This window comes from Mastomys coucha, unplaced genomic scaffold (assembly GCF_008632895.1).
Source record: "Mastomys coucha isolate ucsf_1 unplaced genomic scaffold, UCSF_Mcou_1 pScaffold18, whole genome shotgun sequence".
NCBI lineage: Eukaryota > Metazoa > Chordata > Mammalia > Rodentia > Muridae > Mastomys > Mastomys coucha.
In genome coordinates, this window is record NW_022196900.1 from 19,430,929 (window position 1) to 19,437,120 (window position 6,192).

The following is a 6,192-nucleotide window of genomic DNA, read 5'->3' on the forward strand; positions in this document are numbered from 1 at the left end:
GGATATGGGGTTTCCAGAAGGGAGACTTGGAAAGGGGATAACATTTGAAATATAAATAAAGAAAATATCCAATAAAAGAAAAAAGAAAAAGAAAAAAATTGAGAATGTTGTGAGGGGGAACGCGCCCATGTTCTCCTTACCTCTCTTCACCTGCATCTTGCTGGCATTGTGCAGAAAAGCTGTTTGTTTGTGCAAGGTGATTCTATATCCTGCCACACTGCTGAATTTGTTTATCATTTCTAAAATGTTGCAGTTATAGCACCTGGAACCGCTAATGTACAGTGTCACGTTATCTGCCAACAGGAATAGTTTGGATTCTTCTTTTCCTACTTGTCTTGCTTCAATTTCCTTCTCTTGCCTTACTGCTTCAGCTAGCGAGTTTAGCTCTATATTGAAAAGAAGGGGGGGGTGGGACATCCCTATATCGTTCCTGACCTCATGGAATTGTTTCAAGCTTTTTGTTTTCCACTTTTGTCATAAGTGATGTCTATTAAGACTCACCAAAAAGTCTACAGAAAACATGAGCTAAACGAAGACAATAACTATAGACATGCTGAAGTAGGTAGGGAAGATCATGCGAACTCAAGCATACATAAGAAACTACAGGCATCTAAGGAATGCTGAGCGCAGGAGGAGTAGTCTAACTCCAGGGAAGAGCACACCAACTGGCTATCCAACTCCAAATGGAACTTTATACAGATGAGCAGGTTATACTCAGGAATATATATGAATATAAATATATATGTGTGTATATGTATAAGTGTGTGTGTGTATGTGTGTGTATGTGTGTGTGTATAAGTGTGTGTGTGTAATTGTGTGTGTATGTGTGTGTATATAAGTGTCGGGGGTGGAGGGGAGTATGTGTATATGTGTGTGTGGTGTGTGTATGTATGTGTGTGTATGTGTGTGTATAAGTATGTGTGTATGTGTATGTGTGTGTATGTGTGTGTATGTGTGTGTATATATGTGTATATGTGTGTGTATGTGTGTGTGTATAGTGTGGGGGGGTGGGGTGTGTGTGTATGTGTATGTGTGTGTGTATGTGTGTGTGTGTGTGTGTATGTGTGTGTGTATGTATTAAGACAAAATAAAGAGCTCATGAATTTGAAAGACATCAAGAACCAAGGAAGGTTTTGGAAGGAGGAAAGCTTTCAGAAGGGGGAAGTTGTGAAATTATATCATAATCTCAAAAGTAAAAGAAATAATTAAGAATGCCTTTTCAGAGAACAGTTTTAGATCCAGAGTAATAATCAGAAGAAGATGTGTCTCATATACTCCCAATCCCATACATGTCTGACCTCCAAGGTGATCAAAACCCCATGTGAGTGATTTATTATGTGATGAGCCTATGGTGGCCCATAAGGACACACAGCTCAGGGGAATCTCTAGACAAGAAGATAATGCCACGCATCTACCCTTGCAGTACAGCTGAAGAACTACAAAAGGCCATTGCTTTAGACTAATTCCCACTCTAGATGTGTGGCACCAAACTGAAAGCTAAGCTACCTACTGACTAGAGAAATCAGTGTTCCAGATAACAGCATAACTTAGCCCTATCAGGTCAGTTTCAATTGGTGCGATAAGGAAGTTTCCTCTGCATTTAATCCTTACAACAAAAGATGTAATTTGAGGTGGACTGGCCAGGGATTGTTCTAGTAGGTCTCACTGTCCCCATAGTTTAGGGGAAGTAACTTTGCAATGACCAGCCCACTTCTGTTTTGTATCTGTTCCTTTGCTTGACTAGTAATTGTTACTTCTATTTTCTGGTTTCTTCCAGTCCTTTCTCCTCTACAAAGAACTTTTTTTTCCTTCTGAGCTCATTGGAATCATGATTCTATTTTACTAAACAAACTTTTGCTTGATTCTAGAATTTAAAAATGAAGTTATTTAAAGTCATTAAACCAAATTGTTATAAATCTGCCCTCTGATGATACTATTTTTATATCAAGTTTTTTTTACTTTATAAATACACAATATTTTCACTGCCCTTTAATTCCTCTGTTTTGATATTAATTTTACCATGACAATGTAACTTGTGCAGCCTATATCTCAGTGGATGGGTGTGTGTGGGGGGGTGTCTGTTTCTAATCTGCTAACCACAGGGGTCATCCTTAGGGTCTTAAGGAGATTTACATTGTTATGAAAAGAACTCCCAGGTAGGGACTTGTCAAGAAAAGCTACAACTTGTTAATGATTTGCCAAAAGCTGACTTCTGAGAGATTAGAGCAAGTGAAGCAGGAGGAGCAGACCCCGGGCTCCAGCGTTTGGAGGAGCTCCAGGCACCTCTCCTGCGGGCCGACAGGTCTATTCAAAACTTATCTGACCTTTAAAATGAGGAGGTAAGTGTATAGAGTCTCATTCACATCTAATTGTCAGTAGCTTCACTTACTGATAAAGTTCTAGGAAGTGGCAAAGGGATTAATGTCTCTCTACAAAGCTCAGAGACCTTGCGGTAAATTCCCTTTCCTTAGACCTATTAGCCCAACTACACTCATTACCAAAAAAAAAAAAAAAAAAAAAAAAAAAAAGACAAAGGTGGGTTTTCCCGAGATGACACTTAGTCAACAACACGTGAAGCGACCTCAGACCACAGAGGGAAAGTCCCTTTCCTTAATCGAGTTCCACCGAGGTGGAAACGTAACTGCAGTCCATTCATGAGCTTAAAGCCTCTAAGTTCACAATGCCCGCCCGGATTTACTTCTTAATTCAGGAAGTAATCGGTTTTTCATAAAAGCGTGACACCCAGAGATAGGTCACAGTCCCTTTTGAGCTGGAGACCTCAGTCTGTGTCCCTGTTTGACCTACTTGTACTCATGGGAGCCTTGCCTTTCTCTCCGTCCTCGCTTGAGGTGCATCTCTTCAAGGCCAGCCCTTAGACTTTGGCCCAAGGCTGCTGCTATCAAGGCATACAGGTCAGGCATTCTAGTCTTCATCTTAACTCAGCTATCCTAAATATATATATATATATATATATATATATATATATATATATATATATATATATGCTCATGCCTTCTGTCCCTGTGAGATTCCTGGATGCCAGCTTGTGGCTCCTGTGACATCCAGACGCTCTTGTATAGTATTTCTACGCTCTACACTTTGCTGCTCATTTCCTGACATTATGAAATACCACCCTCAGGTCTGCACTATGTTCCCATCTACCTTTGTTATCTCGAGCACAGATGCCAATCATGGAATTCTCTACGCATGGTCAGCCTATTGCACTGTGTATTTCCCCATGGTCAGACTCCAGGCTGCAGATGAGGGGCCCTGTTCCACCTGTCTTTCCAGCAGGTATTCCAAAAGGCAGTGGACTGACTTTTGGAAGGGACATGCAATGAGCATAGGACATGAGATCCCCGCAAAGTCTGGTAAGCCAAGCTATAATTGTGTGGAGTTCTTAAGGAAATGAAATCCCAGCAGGCTCCTGGTTCCCCCCTTAATTAGCTTCCTCCACTCTCTCAGGAATGTGCTCCTTTGTACATCCTTCCTTGTAAACTTCCTTTTGTCTGGACTTACAGGTGTTAAATAGATACCTGCAACAGCTTTTGGAAGCTTTTGGAAGCTTTTGTAACCCACAGAGACAGGGGCCTGGTGGCTCCTGCTAATGCCAACTCTAGTGGTTGTCTCACGCTTTGTGGATTTGACAGGACCAGGGCAGAGAGAACTACTATAAATGTGCCTTTGCTCTACCAAGTATAGGAGGGGCAAGCATGGGTTTATTTTACATCTTTGGCTTTTCATCCCACGATCTCAAAGCATTCTGACATGAAGGCCAAAGGACAAACTTCACAAGCTAATAACTAAAATATTAATCCTGGTTTTGACAACTCAAACTCTTTATCAAGTAGAACCAATGTTAATTCCATAACTAAGTGTTATAGCTCTCAACAGTAGGTTAACGTAAACTTCATATAATCAGAAAATTGCACCCAAATCTGCCAACCCATAAGGGTGTCTCCTTCTCTATCTCCATAGCTTCTCCCTCCCCAGAACCTCACTGAGTTGAAGATGCTATTAGTCCAGATCTCCATACTCACTTTCTAAAAGAAGAAAATGGAGACAGTTAATAGTTGGGAGACCTGGTAAAGATGGGGAATCATTTTACTTCTATATTAGGAAAGCAACATCTTCACTTCTGCTGCTGATCTAATGCATTGCTTGCCAGATTTCTGCTGGAGAGTCTAATACAGAATGCTACAGCAGAGATGTTTCTCTTTGGGACCTAAAGGTGGATGAGGCTAGGAAATCACTCACCTACTCATTGTTGATTCATTCACTGTCTATGGGGGTTAAGATGGACATACATCTTATTACCTAAGCAGGGGTAATTTATAAAATGAAAAAGGCCCTTATTAATTACACCAAGACTCGTCCCAGGACTGCTCTGAACAAAAGGAAAGAAGTAGCTGTGCTCATCTGTATGACCTCTCTACACTAAAAACTCTGCTGTCTGTGTAAAGATAAACTTAGTATGTCCGTAGATGGAGAGGGCAGGAGCTCTTCTTTCTAGGTACAAAACCTATGCTCTCACTTGCTCTCAAACACCAAAAGGATATTAGCCAATGGGATCATTTGAGTGAGACAAAAATATATGTTGGCTCATCTGGCCACTCATTTCTAGACAGACACGATTTTTTTTCTATGTAAACATAGGACAGTTTCTTCTCTATACATTGAAAACTGGATTTTTGAGAGGTGGTTCTATACTTGATGTCACTGATTAATGATGAATAGGTCACCAAAATGGAATCTCACTTTTAACAATGCTCTCCTTGAAAATAGTTATTCTGTTCCGAGTTCATTTCTGTTGCTGTGATAAAATATCCTGACACAAAGCAACCTAGGGAAGAGTGGGATTATTTTAGCTCACAGTTCTAGGTGTCTGTCCGTAGAAAGTCAAAATAGCTGAAACTTAAGAGAACTAGTCACATCACATCTATAGTCAAGAGTAGAGAGCCATAAATACACTCATGATCATTTCCTTCATCGTGTATGTGCAGCTTCATTTCTCCACTCATACAGTTCAGGACTTGCCTAGGGAATAGTGTTGCCCACAGGGGACTGTGTTCTCACATATCAATCAACTGAATTACAACAATCCCCCACAGAACACCCACTGAAACTGATTACCAAATGATTCTAGCTTGGGTGAATATGATAACTAAACGAAACTATCGTATCATACCAAATATCATATACTTTTTCACTCATGCACTGGAATATTTCACAAGTTGGTAGAGATCCACTAGAAGTACAAAAAAAAAAAATCATGTATCCATTGACAGAGCCAAGAAATGACTGAAACCTCTATTTAGCTCTGGGAAACAGGCCACATAAGGAAGAGGGAGGGAACTTCCCTAAGTGTCCCGCATGAAGTCACTTTTGGCTCTGTTCTGATTATATGAATGGCCTGGATACTGGAGCTCCTGATCTCAATGAACAGCTCAGGACAGGCTGAATTCAGTTCTGACCCCTATGACCCTGGACAAGGCTGGGCCTGAGCTCGACTCCTTAACCCCCAAGTAAATATATTGGGATCCAAGACTTGCAACAGTCGATTCCATTGAAATCAGGCCTTGAGAGCATATTGAAATCCACTTGAAGAGATGGTTTAGATGAAATCATGCATGGCTGCAGAATGACCATGTGGAGACATAGTGAGAGGACAGCCATCTACAAGCCAAGAAGAAAGGCATTAAGGGAAATGAAACCTGCTGACACTCTGACCTTAGACTTCTGACCTTTGGAATGGTAGAAAAAATAAGTAAATCTCTCTGGTTTTAGCAGCTAAGCTATGATTCCTTGTGATGGTAAGCTGGCAAAGCAACTCAGGAAATGCTTTATTTAATTTGATGTAAGGTAAGCACCACAGTATTCCTTTGAAGTTGAGTGGGGAAAAAAAAAGAGCATATGACTTGCTTTTCAGTTAGGGCACAGATGTGTAGAGTCATTTTGTGTAGAATGCACTTGTCCATTTGCAAGGTGTCTGGCAGTCAAACTACCCAGAAGAGAGGCAAGTGTATGGCTGCTTGAGTATTCTATCTCCCTATAGAGATGGAGAGAGATCTATGAAATGGTATTTATTTTGTAGCTCAGATGAAACTTGGCCCCTTTCTGTTGTAGCTCAAGGGTTAGTAACCTGCCTTGGCCAGATCATAATGAATTGAACATACGAAAGTCTTAAGGTTA